The sequence below is a fragment of the Lissotriton vulgaris genome, unplaced genomic scaffold (assembly GCF_964263255.1).
Source record: "Lissotriton vulgaris unplaced genomic scaffold, aLisVul1.2 SCAFFOLD_791, whole genome shotgun sequence".
Taxonomy (NCBI): Eukaryota; Metazoa; Chordata; class Amphibia; order Caudata; family Salamandridae; genus Lissotriton; species Lissotriton vulgaris.
The window spans coordinates 536,726-554,713 of NW_028252882.1; the positions used below are offsets into that span (position 1 = coordinate 536,726).

Consider the following 17,988-nt stretch of genomic DNA (forward strand, 5'->3'; position numbering starts at 1 on the left):
GAAAATGTTGAATAAACCAGTATTATAACGCCCGACTCCAAGATGGCCGCCCCGAGACATTCGACGTATGAATTATGTTTTGAAGACGTCAATTTGGGAACGCGCACGGCCAGGCTCAGTTTCATGCATCGATGAACCCCTGCTGGTGGGGCTTGACGTGCACGACGTCGGGAACGCATAGGGCCGTTGTTGATTGTTTCACGTAATGACGCAGGGTTAGTACTGTGGTGCCTGGGAGACGGGAGCGCGCACGTTATACTCAGAGACTGTCGACGGTATCAGCAGGCAGGTTGGGAGTTTGCGCGTCCCAGCGGTATCAGGAGGCGAGTTACAGGCAGATTCAGCGGACGGACCGCTCCACGGGGTCTCGGCTCCGCTGACGCATCCGCCAAGACGGACTTCCTTTGGGATAAGCGGACCGGGCTCGCTGCGAAGACGGTAAGTCCAGGAGAGGCCGCGCGCAGACAAAATGGCGGACGGGAGAAGGCAGAGAGACGTTGAAGGATGAACGAATGTAGAGTGTCTTAGTGCAGAGGAGGAAACCGGAGGGATGGAAAACTGCTTGGGGAATGCTAGACCATGATATAGGAGAGATGGTAATCTGTTAATGCTATGTGGCGATACAGAGCGGAAAGGCGGGATCTTCTAATAATGGCTTAAGATTGTTGACATTAGTGCAGTGGAATGGCGGGAAGATAACAAATCAAGTGCAGTACTGTTAAATGGGGGAATGATTTTGCAGCTATGTGAGAGGACAGTATTGGCTTAAGTAGGTACATCATAGGTCAAAGCAACCGCTATCACTTCTAAAATTAATAGTCGGAGAACGCGACCTATAATGGTAGAATGGGGAGAAAATATATTAGGGAGAGGTCGATTGATTAATGATATATAAGCCTACACTGAGAACGAAAAATAAGTTCAATCTTTTCTTGATGTTTCGTACGTCAAACATGGTATCTATGCATGGTAAAACGAATCTGTAACCAGCAGAGTGGTCCTCTGTCAAATTACATCACGCCTTTCATGTTTATTGACATACATTTGTCAACTGTACACAAATGATTTAGAAGCTTCATTTATTTTTACTATTATATCCAATCTGGTTCGTGCTAACTCGCATCACCATTACTTTTGAATTATCCAGAAGTCTTCTAAAATAGGACTTCACCGGAGATGACCATTCAGTCAACCATTTATATTAACGTACTCACAAACCTCTAATGAATTGCAACTTTGAAATGTGACCATAAAAAATGAAATGGTCAATACTTAGCTTGTCATATCGGAGGTGTTCTCCTTTAAAACGCAAAAGCTGACCATCGCAACTTAAATTTGACGTTGAGCAATGGTATTTACAAGTCTCTACAGGCTTTGAACCATAAATACGTAAATTGATTATTTTCAATAATGGCATCCGGCCCTCTCCCCTCGGAAAGTTCTGATGTTAGTCTTTTTTATATATTCCCCACAGTGTCTGAGCATCAAGCTCATGAACGTTACAAGATTTAACTTTTTCTTCAGTTTACTAGAACCGAAGGTGATACAAAATATTGACGAAACGTTGACTATTTAATATAGGCACACAATCAGACACTCCGATCTTGTTAGAGAATCGATAGTTTTAAAATGTCTACATTACCGCGAGACAGATTAAACTACGTTTTAGTTTTTCACATTCTTAATTTATATAACAAGTGTGTGTGCTAAGAACAAGTTAGTCAGGGGCATTAACATTTGCTTAAAATTTCTCTACTCCGAAATCAAATCTTTTGCATTTCCTAGGCTTACTTTGAAGTTAGCTATCAATTTGAAGAATATTAACGCTGTGCAAGTGACTTAGAGTTTTATGAATCGACTGATTTGCTTTCCTGGAGCTTCTGTCCAGTAAACAAAAATTCCTCTTTAAAAATGTTCTACATTCGTTTTCCACGTTTCTTGCTTTTGTACATAAACTAGAAAATGTGTCGCATTCATCATGAAAATACGTTAGTAAAGGCAAATCGCATTGTAAAGTTAACATGTTTTATTATGTTTGAAGCCGTTTAATCTCACGAAGGTGCAGTTGGAAAGATGTGTTAAATTCGGTACTGCATTTGGAAAAACACCAGATAACCTGGCTTAACTGAAATCACTACTTGTAGAAAAAATTAGTTATTTGTGTGACATGACCTTACTACCGTTGCTGTTCATCATCTCTGCTGCTGAACGGCTTCTGTCGTTTTTAGGTTTCGCCTGCCCAGTGCTTGTGCTGTGCTTGAGAAATCTATTGTTTTTAATATAGACTTAAAAGGGACTTGCGTCCCGCCTCCTCGCTTTACTGGCTTCTCATTTGTTCCTGTGCGTATCACTTACCTTTCCTCGATTTCTATTGGCTGTAGAATATTTTACTGCACTTACAGTGCTTGTCTTAGTCTGTTTCTCTTATCAGTTTCCCGCCGCCGAAGTACTGTTAACATCTGCTTTGGTTTAGCTATATTTTCCATAAAGTTTTGCCTTTTACTTGGGCATATTTATATAACAATTTATCACGCAGCGAGAGTAAGTGGTTTGCATAGAATCGCAGGATGTTTCGTGGCACTGTCGAGACTCCAACTGGGATCCCCAGCTCTAGCGTCAGCAGCTCTGGCCGCTGCACCACACTCTCCACTCCAGTGACTGTTATGTCAGTGAGCTCTTTCCTTCTCCTGGACGATGATTGATGAAAATAACTTTATTCATTACGTAGGCGAAACCGATGCATTACCAATGCTTGTTCAGATTTGAGTCAGGAAATCAATCTGGAAATCCTCTAAGGATGCCTATAAATAAGGATGAAGATTGAAATACCCAAGGAGAGGACTCTTTTCTCGGCTATTGTTTTCAACGTCACCTTCTTTGGCTAGCACCATTAAGACGCTTGCTGAACTCAGCAGCTAGACTAATCACAGGATCTAGAAAATTTGATCATATCAGTCCAGGCCTAAAACTATTAAACTGACTCCTGCTTGAAGCAAGGATCCAGCTGAAAATAGTTTTTTTTTTAAAAACTTTATTTTCCAAGAGAAGAAATCAGAACAAAAATACTATGTAATGATATGACTTAACATTCGTGGAAGGTCTGAGAAACATAAGAAATTAAACAGAAATACATAACATACTGATCAAAGGCAATGCGATACATAATTACTGACAGAAATAATGTGATACACAAAATAAATATAGAAATCTTGTGACGTAGCCTAGGACAATATACACAACCAGGGACAAATACAAAAGACAGTGCCTATATGTTATAAACCATTCCTCCACATCTCATGTCTGGCGTCTGTAGAAATCTATCCCACGCCGGTAGGGGTAAGGCCGGCTTGTACCTGAGAATCGCACGCTAACTGGCGCCGGGAGATGTAATCCCTATATGGGCCCCAAATGTCGATTGGTCTGGAAGAGTTGGGGAGTAAAGTACCAAATTCCTCGCAGTTCACATTACAGAACGCTAGGCTATTTAACCAGGAGCGAAGCGTAGGGGCGCATTTACTGCCCCACAGCGATGCAATCTCCCGTTTGGCCTAAAGGAAGCCAAGTGCAGCCAACCTGCGAACCTTCTTAGGAAAGTTCACCACATAACCCAGTAATGCAATCTCTGGTGTAAGAAGGAGTAGCATGGAGAATATATCTCCCAAGGTGGAGTGGACTTCCAGCCAATACTGGTGTATTTTAGGGCAGGTCCAGGTTAAGTGCGCAAAATCAGCAAAGGGGGCCAAACATTTCCGACAGTGGTGTGGCCTGGAATTGTCAATTCTGTGTGCGTGGTCCAGAGTGAAATACATCTGGCGAAGGAATTTAAACTGAAGTAACTTATGTCGACTGTTCAAAGAGACGTCATTCGTGGCCCTACAGCAATGTTCCCACTGATCATCTAAGATCGGTCCTCCCAAGTCCCAAGCAGTACAAAGTTTTGAGTCATCTATTGGTCTAAAGTGTCCCACACTGTTTATACAATTTGGAAATCAGGTGTGCACCATCTGGGTTCTGAATCAACAAAGTGAGGGGAGGGGTCTCAACCGGGACCACAGGAAAGGAAGGAAACCCGGCTCTCAAAGCAGAGCGTATACGGGTGAGGCTGACTGTGTCCATAAAGGAGCGTTCACCAAATCGAGCCTCCTCTGTCAGTGAGAATACGTGTCTGTCTGGGAACAAGTCACAGAGGGGTGCGTATGTTGAATTTCACCAAAGTGTGCTCGACCAAGGTTTTCCCTGTGATCGGAAGAAGGGAGGAGTCAGGCAAGGGTAAGGCTGGGGAATACAAAAGATCTAGCCCCAAAAGTCTGCGCAATCTGATCAAGTCCAGCACGTGGTAGAGACCGTATAGATGTCTCGGGGGTCCATAGGGAAGCCGGTGGGAAGGAGTGTAAGAAGCTGCCGCGGGAGAACCAGATCCGCCTCCGGCTTCAAATACGAGCCTAAAATAGTTTGCATGACCCATAAGGCCCTTAACCACATTTACCTGGCCAATAATCTGGAAAGGTCAGGGTGCAGTCATTTCTAAGCGCCAATTCCTCATTGCTGAAACTGCAGAAGCGCAACAAAAAGACAATACCACTAATCATTCTCTGGCTTAGCCCCTATAATATGGAACCCACTGTCACCCACAATCTGAACTAAACCCTCAACTGCCTTCAAAATAGAAATGAAAAGGTTTCTGATGAACAAATCTCCATTAACAACCCCAATCAATGCTTCTGGATGACTCTCATGTTGACAATATTGGATCAAGAATCCCCCTGCCTGATGGCTTGTCTGCATTTTTTTCTTTTCTTATAACTGATTGCCTCTTACTTTATATGTATAACTTGTCTATTTGTTCGGTGCTCTGATACCCAGATTGGTCATGCCCGTGCATTATAAAACTCGTCAAATAAAAAATAGATATGGCCCCTATAAGGATACAAAACAGTTCAAGACTTGCGTGAGTGCACGACTTGCAATTTCAAACCTAATGAGAGATCAGACCATATGTCTGATCTCCATAGGTTTGAAAATGCGCTTCTAGACATCTGACCATTGCTAATCTTAAATACATGTTTAATTGGGACAGAAACTTCTCTAAAATGTATGAAAAAATCTATTTAGCTGGAACCTGCACATGACATCTATCCATGTCCAATCCAGCACTCCAACCGAATTGTGGGGCCTGGAAGGCAGTTTGAAGGATGCTAGAACTGGGTACAGAGCATGCACAGAAAAAAATGATGCTACACCGTGCAGCTGGAAATGAACGCAGGACAGAATTTTGTCTTACAAATTAATCTTACTGTTTCTGACAACAAAATAGTCTCTGGGAAAATCGCACATGGTTAGAAACCATTCCCTGTTCTACTCCAGACATGTTTGACGGATTAACCACCTCTTCTACAGTGGAAACCTATGGTGCTATGCCTGGATTTTGCTTAACCTTTGACCCCATGCCTGCTCTTCCCCAAAAAGAGGCAATTGCCACCTTTTTGAGGAATCAGAAACTACTGTTACACTGGACACCTTTGATAAGCCTAGTTTTGCTGGTATCTCCTCAGTGGTGGATCGCAGAAAGCAGTCTGTGAAGTTTTAGTTGAGTGACCTAATTTCTGCAGTAATATATCGTGGCCTTTCTTTTTGCTCCAGCGATCACGGCCACCGACCTGGAGGAATCCAGCTTCACTTACCCTGTCAGCACAGAGACTATGAAGATGCTCTTGCCATTCACTTCTAGGGTTGAATGTCACGCTTGACACTTTGTATAAGGTGTATGGCCTTAGGGTTAAGTGGTCTGAGGTTAAAGCCTCAGACTAGACGCCTTTTAAATGTTGATTTATGCTACTTAAAAGTGCCTTCCAATGAACCCGGTTGTTTCAACTAAGTGGGCCAGTGACTTAACTGTTAGATTAAATTCTACACCCTGTGACTACACTCACCAGTAATTGCCTTGTGTCTCTAGCATGTTGAATGTTAAAGTCACAGTATTCTGTCTGTAATCTTGTTTTGTTAGTTGACTAGTTTTACCTTTTGGCATTTCGATACATGCAAAATACCGCACTTGTCTGAACTTCATAGATGGCTGTAGGGAAAAAATGTTCTATTGCATTGTGACTGCATGACCCACACCTATAAGTACTGTTGTCTAGATTCTTGTCTTGGCTTTTTGTTAGAGCAATAAACCTTACTTATTTTCTTTCTGGTCCGAATTTGACCGCATTGATTTCATTGTGGTAATTGTCAAATGCCATGAACTACTGATTCAATTTCATTCTTGGAACCCCCCAGCTTTGGGAGATTTATATTCTGTATGCTGATAATACCAACCGCATGCCTTTTCTTCAATCTTCTAATCCTGTTTGCAGATTATGAAGTGTATCAATTAATTTCCCTTCTAATCCGGTCTGCAAAATATGAAGTGTATACATTTCCCATAAAGTATGGGCTTTGTGCCATGTGCTTCGGCTTTTGTGCGTCAGTGTGACAACTAGTTGTTTGGGGCACGAATGTAGAGCTCACGGAACCAGTCCCAATAGAGGAGTGAGACAGGGATGCGTACTTCCTCCCACCCTGTTCTCGCTCTACGTCTGATACTTACAGTAATCTGAAAATGACCCCCCTAAGTTGAGTGGGAACTTGGTTCCAGTGTTATTTGCAGACAAAACCATCCTAATTTCACAGACTCCCCAGGGGCTTGCAAAACTTAATGGATGATTTCAATACATTTTGCGATTAAAAAGGCCTGGGAATAAATGTTGGCAAAACTAACTACATGGCCATAAATCCCCACAAGGGTTTTAGAAATAACTTGAAGGTGAACAATCAAAAATTAGAACTTGTCCCAAACTTCACCTACTTGGGTATACTACTTGATTCGAAGCTAACATGGAAACCGCAGGTAAACTAGTGCTTGCTCAGGGGCTACCCTCAAAAAGTATAGTTTGTTCTCAAGCAAACACTTGACACCAGCCCTAGAGTTATATAAATGTAAGGCGCAGGCAGCAGCTTTGTATGGACCAGAATTTTGGGGTATTGGTGAAACGAAACGACTAACAAATGGGGAAAACAAGTTTGCGAGGAAGCTGATGGGGCTACCTCTATCAACTCCCCGCAAACTGCGACTGCTGTTATACTGGATACGACTATGGAGAACTCCGGAATTAGCGGTATACAGAGAAGGTGTAAAAGAATTCCTAGCCATTGACCGATGTTTCACTTTTCCTTGGCTTAGATTTGTCGAGAAATGGTTTATAGAACTAGGTCTTCGCTCATATTGGATTGAGCCACATAACTTAACACCAAGTTGCAAAGATGTATTGAAAGGAACAGGATGCATATCTTCAATGCATTCCATTGTGACCCGAATTTGGGAGGGTTACAACTAAATTCCTCAATGTAAAACCTAAACCAAATTTCGAAGAATTTCTTGACCATGCGCATCCTCACTTGGCAAGAATCTTTTACTTAAAACTAGGGTATGCTGCAGATTTAGAGTTATGCTGCAAATTAAGGAACGCAGGGAGATCGTACTTGCTCTTTATGTACTTTTAAGGTCCATTGAAAACACATTGCACATCCTTTTCTCTGTCCAGCATATGTTAAGGCAAGGAGGAAATGGATTCTTCAGTTGTGCAATACATTGGGATTCAGGAAGCATCAAGATGCTTTAAGGGTGCTGACAGTTAGTACTGCACCGTATGTCATTTTTGCCATATCTAGATGTTTTTAGTAGGGTTTTTAAGAGGTAAAATGGGGCTAAAGCTGTGACTTTGCAACTCTACCTGAAATATGCACCTTGAACTATATTCATTTTAGCTGTAATTTTTATTTGTATTATACATAGTTTTAACTGATTTTAATACATTAGAGAGATGTATTGGAGTACTTAGTGACCAGCTTACGTCTGTTTCCACCTTAAGCAATGTATTGAGACCAATGATTATTTTGTTGAAGATCATGTACACTGATTAATGAATTTTTAGACTATATTAACTGGTTGTTCAACACGTTTCCAGCATAGAAGAGTATAGACAATTGAATATTTTGTTTTGTTGTGAAACTTTTTATGGCCTTTGGCCGAAATAAAGTATTTATGAATGAAGAATGGTCTGACGTAAAAGCTCAGACTGGACACTTTTTAACCGTTGATTTGGGCGCCTTCCAATGAACCCGGTTGTTCAAACTAAGTGTGCCAGTCACTCAACTGTTAGATTCAATTCTACGCCCTGTGACTACACCCACCAGTAATGACCTGTCTGTAATCTTGTTTTGTTAGCTGACCAGTTTTCCCTTTTGGCATTTTAATACATGCAAAATGCCGCCCTTGTCTGAACTTCATGGATGGCTGTAGGGAAAAAATGTTATACTGCATTGTGACTGCATGACCCACACCTATAAGTACTGTTGCCTAGATTCTAGTCTTGGCTTTTTAGGTCTCGCATTAGCGAAAGCGCTCTCTTGCTGCGAGGACTATAGCTGTCGGCTCAGCTGACAATGAGTGGAGACAAGAGCTGGCCACGCGCCCAGCATCGTCAATGGGAGAGGGAGAGACGCGCATGGGATTGGGTCGGGCGCGTGAGTCCGTGTCGAAGCTGCCGATGTGCACGCTCACAGCGACGTCTCTGCCGCACGCCACAGCCCCATGATGATGGTGACGCCAGTGGACGCTCGCCGTCTCCGGCGGCTGCTGCGCTCGTGCCTGGCCGTAGGCCGCTGCTCCTGGACTGCTGGCCCTCGCTGGACTTCCTGTGCTCCAGCGCCTTGTTCCTGTATGGGTTTGCGACGAGCTTTATATGTCTATTTCTATGCATTTGGTGGCTCTTATCTGCTCTTATTTACACAGCGACTCATAAGATGTCGTTTACATCCCTGTTATACACATCCCTCTGCGTTGTTCAGGGTGCATTGAAGAGCACGGCTATTGACAATTATTCGATTAGCACGTTCCACGGAAAAATACACGGTTTGAGATAGCTGCTGCTTCTGTGTAGTGCTGTGTAGAACGAGAGAACACATGCGCGTGTCCCATTTAAGGCTGCTCCATTGAGCTGCATTCGTGTTTAACATTCAGTATCGACCACCGTAGAAGCACTTTGCGCGTTTGTCTGCTTGAAGTGCAAAGAATGCTGTTGCCATGCTCGCACTTTATTTTCTTCTCAGTTGGCTTTACTGTTCTGCCTATTAATGAGACAGTAGTGCATAACCGGAAAACCTAGGCAAGATATTGTCGACTAGCTAGTTTCAGTATTAACTTCTACGTTCACTTTTTAACATCGGTTATTAACTTACTAAGATTTCAACGGATAGTGATGGGCACTGTACTTCAGTTAAACCGCTGCTTATTTTCATAATCTGAACCTTATTTAAAGGGATATTAGCTTTGTTCCTTTCTTCCTGTTTGTAGCAACCCATTGTAGACGAGGAGTGTGGTTATAAATCCTGCAAACAGTGTCTGGAATTCTTTAAAAACTGTGCAGAATTGGTTTGGAGGCAGACCACCCTCGAAGAAAGTCTCGCCATGTGGAAAGCTTTTCCATGATAGTATTTAGTTTCAAAATCCCATTTGTTGGAGGTCGTTAACATCATTCATTGTTTAGAAAAAGTCCTGGGCCACCTACCGAGTCCCGTTTTGTGCTTTAATGTATTCATCTGTGCAGTGAATATGTAACCGAAGGAGGCACCCTATCCGTTTAAGAAGCACAACTAACACCAAACAGTACTTTCAGTTCTAGCCTGTTAAAGTAGAATGAGAATGCTGTGTTTATAACTAGAAAATTGTTAACAATGTAGTTGTTTGTGTTCGGGGCAGTATAGGTGCAAGGGGGGGTGGGGGGCATGCGAGGAATGCAGGGTCTTGTAGCTGGTATGGCGGCGCTGGCTGAGGGCTGGAGGTCTCTTGGCTCACTCGGGCAAAAGGACATTGCGTAGCTGACAATGGAACAGATCCACTTCCGTCTTTGTCCTGATGCGGGAGGGGAGGGGGGCTCGCAATTAAGGATAACAAAGGTTTCGGTAAAATAAGTACGGGATGAGGCGGCGTATGGCGGGACAGTGGCGCGCGTCAGAATGGGGGCCGAGGTGCCACAGTGCTCAACTCAACATCAATAGCAGCAGAGGGGAGGTGGGGGCGATGAAAAGGAGATCAGGTGCGAAGGTTGGCCTGTATTAGTTTTCACTTGGGACACTTCCAAAAGCCGTGAGGTGAACGGCCAGCTAGCTCAGCACACAGCTCGCCTTACCAGCGCTCCAGCACCTGAAGGACGCCGTGAGGGAAACGGCCAGCGATAGCAGCGCTGACATCCATAGCGCTCCACCGACCATCCAGACCACAACACCCAGGTGCCCCGGCGGCGGAAGTGACGCCGCACGAGCGCCCGGAGGCGCTTGAAAGAACGGAGCGCCCGGAGCTCCTGTGGGACACTTCCAAAAGCCGTGAGGTGAACGGCCAGCTAGCTCAGCACACAGCTCGCCTTACCAGCGCTCCAGCACCTGAAGGACGCCGTGAGGGAAACGGCCAGCGATAGCAGCGCTGACATCCATAGCGCTCCACCGACCATCCAGACCACAACACCCAGGTGCCCCGGCGGCGGAAGTGACGCCGCACGAGCGCCCGGAGGCGCTTGAAAGAACGGAGCGCCCGGAGCTCCTGTGGGACACTTCCAAAAGCCGTGAGGTGAACGGCCAGCTAGCTCAGCACACAGCTCGCCTTACCAGCGCTCCAGCACCTGAAGGACGCCGTGAGGGAAACGGCCAGCGATAGCAGCGCTGACATCCATAGCGCTCCACCGACCATCCAGACCACAACACCCAGGTGCCCCGGCGGCGGAAGTGACGCCGCACGAGCGCCCGGAGGCGCTTGAAAGAACGGAACGCCCCTCGCCCCCGCGAGTCGCGCGCGGGAGCGCCCGGGGCTAAGCCCGGGCAAAGGGCGGGCCCTCTACGGCCCTCATCGGCAGGAGGAGGCAGGGGCAGGGCCAGAAACTCTGCAAGTGTGAAGACATCGTTTGTCCCTCAAGTAAGTCACGTACATATATTATACAGTCTGAGCAATGTCTAAAAAACCTGTAGCAGTGCAACAAAATAAGATAAACAACTACATGGTCCAGACTGTTCAGAAAATAAACATGCAAAGGAGGGAGTCATTGGGGCTGAGCCTATCACCTGACTTGCTATGCCCATCACCACCTACATCCGCTTCAATCCTGCTCGATGGTACATTAACTCAGGACATTCATACTGTAGACTCTACAGCTGATTTTACACCCCAAGTTATACCGGGATCACCGGAGAATGCAATTCCGGCTCTTGAAGGCTTGCCTACCGATGTTATTATAGACACTGACATTGATCAAGACCCAGAGCAGGATACACAATCACAGGTCTCCGTCCTAGATCAATCCCTTATAGGACACGCTGGTAGACCTAAACGTCAATGCACAAAGAATCCTTCCAAGCGGGGGGGTTTACGCTCAGGGACTAAGCGGAAGAGGGCTACCACTCCAAAGCATAAACAAATGACTCTTGTTGAGGAACACCCTTTTTGTTCCTCCGAGGAAGCCCTACTTGACAAAATCGCTGATCTCATTGAGATGAAAATCAATATCATTGTCAAACCCCTTATATCCAAGATCGATAAACTGCAAGCAGAGGTCAAGAAGTTGGGCGCACTTCAAAATACAGTTGCAAGTGGTATTGAGAAATGTACTACGCTAATTACTAATCTGGATAATAATCCTAGAGGAGCTGAAGCTGGAAGTAATACGGATGTTGGAGATGAAATGGAACTGCTTGGGCCAAATCCAACGCAACAAACACCATCAGTAGCATTTGAGGGCTCTATACCAGCATGCTCCACATCAGACCCAACTCCTTCGCTTAATATTCCTCCCGCGCAAATACAAGTGCAACCTCAAACTCATCCCACGGACCCCTTGCAATTTATTGTTGAGGCCACACCCGTGGTTTTGGTCCTCGCAAACGTACCCCCTTTAGAAGGGGGCATAGCTGAAACTTTAACTTAACTCTGCAGCAAAGCCCTACACTGGTTAACTACCAATATGCGACTAGCACCAGGTGGGAAACATCATCTTGCAAGTGTGATTAAATCTGCAATCAGGGTTCCTTGGCTGGGAAACCGGCCAAAAAAATTTAAAGGGGATTGTGTGGCAGTGAGCTTCTCTAACCCAGACGTTCTTCCCAATATTCTTACAAATATTTTTCCTCCCCAACGAAGAAGAGGCACTGTGGTTCCACTTACTTTGAAATTTTTTTATGGAGAGCAGCAGAATGTCTCTTTTCCAAGGACTCCCGCCCCAGGGTGGGATACCAACTGGGAGTCTCACTTTAGATGGGGGCAAGACCTAAGGAACAACGCCTCAGTTCACCGTCATCAACCTCCAACGTTTAACCCTGTCATTCAGCCACTTGAACTTTTTAATCGTTTTGCGCCTCTTTCATTCATGGACCAAAATGATTGACTTTTGCCAGCCGGAGAAGAAAATAACTCAGAAGGTTTACAGCCAGCTCCTGGCCCTTTGGCTCATTCTTCAGTAAGCGCTGAGGTTCGAAGAATTATGAGCTGGAACATCGCTGGGCTTAGAGCTAAATTTAAAGATAAGAACTGGCTGGACCTAATTAGAAACTATGATATCCTTGCATTCCAGGAAACTTGGGAAACATCAGTGTGTCTGCCTATAGATGGTTATTCACTTTTTTATGTACCTGCAGACCCCAGTAAAGCAGGAAGAGCAAGGGGTGGGTTGGCTTTATATATTTCACTTGATGTAAAAGGAAAAGCGAGGCATATTAAGTCTAACACTAAAAATTGTTTAATGGTGGAATTGAGCTCATCAAACTCCCATCCTATTTTACTCATCAATTTTTATAATTCCCCAGCCAGTCAATTTCCTACCGAGCATTTAGCATCCCTAGAGGACCTCCTATCGACTTACGATACAAATAGTTCTTATGGGTACGAGGTGATCCTCATGGGAGATTTTAATATTCATCCTTGCCAGGCGGGTTGCCAAAGAGAAACAGAGGAATCTTTTCTATATTCTTCCACGCCGCATTTTGAACACACATCTAGTGGCGAGGCTCTGGAACTGTTTTTGGCTACCTTCAACCTCTATGAATTTTATACTTGCTCAAATGACTCACGGTTACCGACTTATGAGGGCAAGGACCGAGGCACAATCATTGATTATATTTTTGTATCTCTTAGACTTTTATCTGATGTATTTGTTTGCAAAGTTTTAATCTCTGTTTTTAGCGATCACAATCCTGTGATTTTGGAGGTTTTAGCACAGGAAGCTTTGGGTAATAGAACGTCTGATAATTTTTGTGCAACAGACCTTGCGCTGAGAGACCAAAATCGAAGGCTTAAATGGGACAAAGTTACCCCTATAACCTTCTTACAAGATACACTGGCCAAGGTAGAAGGTGAAGTTGCCATATGTCTAGACAACAAAAATTCTAGCACTACTCTGGTTGATGCCTTAAGCACTATTTGTCAACAAGTCAATCTAGATCTGACTGTGAAGGTTAAATGCAATAAGACAATGGGCCCCAAATGGTTCGATACAAACTGTTCTAAGGCTCATTCAATTCTACTTAAAGCCTTAAAAAACAAACCTAGAAACAAAGTATTGGTAGCATCTCTAAGGAAAAAATATAATTTGGCTATTAGAAAGAGGAAATCCGAGATAAAAGATGAAGCTTGGAATAACCTGTTACTGCCTGAGACACAGAAAGATAGTGCTAAATTTTGGGCAGTAATAAATCACCCGTACTTTGTAGGGTTAGATCATCAAAGAGCGGATTGTACCATCCCAGACGAGCAATGGGTGACACATTTTAGTAATATTTATCGTCACAATGACACGAGCATAGAACGGGTACTTCCTCTTTCCCTAACGCCAAATCCCATCTCTCCTTTTACTCAGGAAGAGGTGAAAAAAGCTATCAACGATACACTCTGTAAAAAGGCACCAGGTCCAGATGGGGTTCCGGCAGACTTTTTCAAGAGTGCCCCTGATTTTAGCTCGAAAATTTTAACTAATGTTTTTAATGCAACACGGGAATTTATTTTCCCCTCTAGCTGGGCAAACTCAACTATAGTGCCAATTTTTAAGAAGGGTCAGAGGACAGACCCGGCTTGCTATAGGCCAATTTCTCTTATTGACTCGAGTGTAAAAATTATGGGCAGAGTCCTATTATCAAGACTGACCCTTATTTTAGAAAGTAGGGGTATCTTATCTAATGCACAATATGGTTTTAGATCCAAGAGAGGAACGTTAGATCAGTGCCTAAATCTAGAATTAATTTTAAATAAGTATGTAGTCGGCAGGGAGGGATCTCTATACATGGCCTTTATGGATCTGTCATCGGCTTTTGACCTGGTCAACAGGGCAAGGCTGTGGCGGATCCTTTTGGCCATGGGTCTCGACCCCCCCCTGGTCGAATACCTGGCCGAGCTACACAAGGACCTTATGACCTCAGTCAGAGTTACTCGGGAAGGTAGATGCACTTGTCACTTTAAGTCGGAGAGGGGGGTTAGGCAAGGGTGCATACTTGCTCCCCTCCTCTTCACTTTATATATCAATGACCTAGAGGCAGTAATGATAACAGCCCACAGCGATATTCCGCGTGCAGGGGAGACTAAGATTCCTGTACTCCTGTACGCGGATGACGCTGTCCTTCTGGCACGCTCCGGAGTTGCGCTAAATAAACTTCTTGCATCCTTCGGGACTTTTATGTCATCTTTGGACATGAAAATTAACACAGACAAATCACATGTAATGATCGCTGGACCCGCAGGAAGGAAAAGAAAGTTACTAACTTTTTCCTGCGCAGGAAAGGAGGTTAAGAGAGTTTCCTCCTTCCCATACCTAGGAGTCACTTTCGACGATAGGGGTACTTGGGGCCCTCAGCTTTTGGTCAAAAGCAGCGCTGTCGCTAGAGCGGCCGCAGGGCTGCTGGGTTTTGCCAAAAAGCTGGGTGCCCGCCCCATGGAAAGCATCATTAAAGTTTATAACTCCAAGTGCTTGTCAGTTGCCCAGTATGGCTCGGTAATCTGGGGATATACCAGCCCAGCTAAAATACAGATTGTAGAGAATAAATTTTTGAGATCCTTGCTCTCTGTCCCCCAATCAACTTCGACCTTTGCAATACATACAGAGCTAGGTGTGGGCTATATCTCAGACTTATTAAAACTAGCCCCAGTGATTGGCTGGATAAAAACATGGCTCAATCAGGAGCTTACTTTAAATCATACCATCTTAAAAGATTGTTTAGCCCTGGATAGAGCCCTCTACATTCCCTGGTTGAGATACGTTAAAATGCAGCTTACCCTGGCAGGTCGTCCGGAGCTCTTCTCTTCTCCAGAGGGGATAACTTATGGCGATATAAAATCAGTCAAAAACACCCTGACAAATTTATACGCCATGGAAAGGGAAGAAGTAGAGCTAAAAAAGATTATGGTGAGGAAACATTGCACGCTCTCCTTAGCTCCAGGAATGGAACCTTATCTCCTTTTTACTACAAATTCCTATCATCGCTTTCTCTTAACGAGATTCCGCTTTGATCTAATTCATTTTGTACTGGGTAACTTCAAATCTTGGTCGCGACCCGAGGATGCCGATCCATGCGACTGTGATCACTTCTCGACACAGGACACGATGCACTTTATTATGTTCTGCGGACATTACACTGAGTTTAGGAAAAGTTATCTGCTCCCTATTTTACGCCATCAGGGCTTCATCCAGGTTAAACCAGCCCTGTTGTTCTTGCAGCTCCTCCCCAATGTACATGTAGCTTTCTCAGTGGCTAGTTTTCTGGTTGCAGGTGCACGTCAAAATAAGCACCGCACAAGGCACAGGCACTTTATCCTTGACAAATGAATTTCCTCTCTTCCTCATTTCCTAAATGAATTGTGCTCAATAAACCCTTCTTTTTTAGCTTTTTTAGATATTTATGTATGTTGCATTGCAGCCTATCTGTTTTTATAATATTGATTGAATGTTTTAGATTTGTTAAATTGTTTTGTGCTTCAATGAAATGTATTGTAACCATGTTATGTAAAATGCTTGCTCTTTTATGATTTTAAATAATCGAATAAAGAAAATTGACTGACTGACTGACTAGTTTTCACTTTTATGTGGCGCAAACTTTACCCGCAGGTATCAGTGTGCTTTCAATCAGCATGCTTTTAACAAGCAAGACTAGCACTCTATATGACTGCCAACGTTGCTTAGCAACCGCATTACTCATACTCTTGGACCGGTCAGTCATGTTTGACAGTCTCCCATCACACCCTGATAACAGCCTCCACCTCATTGAGATCCAGGGAAGACGCCCTCAAATGGATCGCTTCATACCTCACTGGTAGAACTCAGAGGATCAGTCTCCCTCAGGGTTCAAGAATATCATCTTGGCGTGGCCCATCGAGCTCCCTCAGCCCTATTGCACGGATTCAACATCTACACTGGCACCCAGCTCCTCCGCTCTCAGTCCGTAGACCAATCCACCAGCAGTGCCAGCGTCTGCAGATGCATGATGAACGTCGCTGAATGGATAAAGGACAACTGCCTCAAACTCAACATGGACAAGACAGAAGTCTTTTTATTTTTTGGGAACACCTCAACTTGGAACAATGCGTGGTGGCCTGCAGAACTCTGCCCTCCCCAATAGACCATGCCCCAAACCTCTGCATCACCCTTTGCATGCTCTGTAAGCTCTTCTGGTGGCTCTAGTCGACACCAGAAAGACCATCATGCAGGCCCTCTTCACCAGAAGACTGGATTACGGAAATCCTCTACATAGGAATCACGGTACACCTCCTGAAGAGACTCCAGACAATACAAAACTCAGCAGCAAGACTCCTCCCCGACCTCCTCAGAAGTACTCTCCTCACACCACACCTCAAGAAACGACACTGGCTCCCTGTTCAAGATGCTAACCCACGCTTGCATGGCCCTGTGCAACGATTGACCATTTTACATGAGCAAATGCCTCACCTTCAACCAACTGACCAGGCACTTTCGATCTGTTTCCCTTTCAGTCACCCGACGGATCCACCAAACCAACAGTGGAGGATGCTCCTTCTTGCACCTTCCAGCCTAGGCATGGAACAACCTTTCCCATACACCTCGAACAGCAAAGTCGCTCCAACAATTCAGGAGAGAACTGTTCAAATTAACAACCCACCAATAAGCAGTCAACCTCTCCAGCTCCTCGACACCCTCATGAGTGATATGCCGGCTCTACAAATGTTTATTTTCAATGAATCAATCTACCCCACTCGGATCCACAACGATTTAATGGCATATTTATTGCTCATTCGCTTTCTGAAGGAACAAAACATCTGTTCCTTTCCAGCTAAAGTTCACTTGCCAGAAGGGACTTGTATTTGCTAAAAGTAGCTCGCAATTGGGAGTCGCTTTTTACTGTCGTTGGATACAGTGTTCGAGGGAGCGTTCATCAGCTTGCTCCTATCCAGAATATCGGGCAAATTTTAGGGACTGCCTGATACCTGGCAGGCATGGGATTCTCACTGCCAAGTCTACAACAGAAGTTATAGCCTGTGAGGGCCATCATTCTGATTAACAGTCCAGCTCTGAACGTGACATTCCAAGTGCCTTCTATAGGTGCCATTAACTGCGGATAGTTCAGCCGAAGGCACCATTCGTTACTCTCTATTATGTATGGCCATTGCATGTTGCTCCCTCTTCTCGACACCCCCAAGTCGTATGCAAAATTAAACTCCACAAGGCATTTAGTTGCATTATGTTGCAAAACAATACCGATACCAGTTAAACGAAAGTCGAATCTTAATAATAAAAAAAAAAAATGCTGTACCTCATATATCGAAATATGCACAGATTCCACATTTCCTCAAGTGCTCTAACATGAAACATGTTGCCATAAATATGATTTGGGCTGATCGCTTTGTTTTCTTTAAACAGATTAGTAAACTGAAAACCCACTTCTTATTTTTGT

At 44.3% G+C, this 17,988-nt stretch overlaps 1 protein-coding gene across 2 annotated transcripts in view; it reads left to right on the top strand.

The window, feature by feature from the left end:
• The first annotated feature begins 209 nt into the window (after positions 1-209).
• LOC147661228 (dual specificity protein kinase CLK2) overlaps positions 210-17,988 on the top strand; it is a 62,448-nt gene continuing 44,669 nt past the window's right edge. Inside the window, exon 1 of one of the 2 annotated variants that reach the window (XM_086951225.1) lies at positions 210-438. The gene's annotated coding sequence lies outside the window, so the exon portion shown is untranslated. The remainder of the gene's footprint in view (positions 439-17,988) is intronic. The other variant, XM_086951224.1, reaches the window with a different exon arrangement.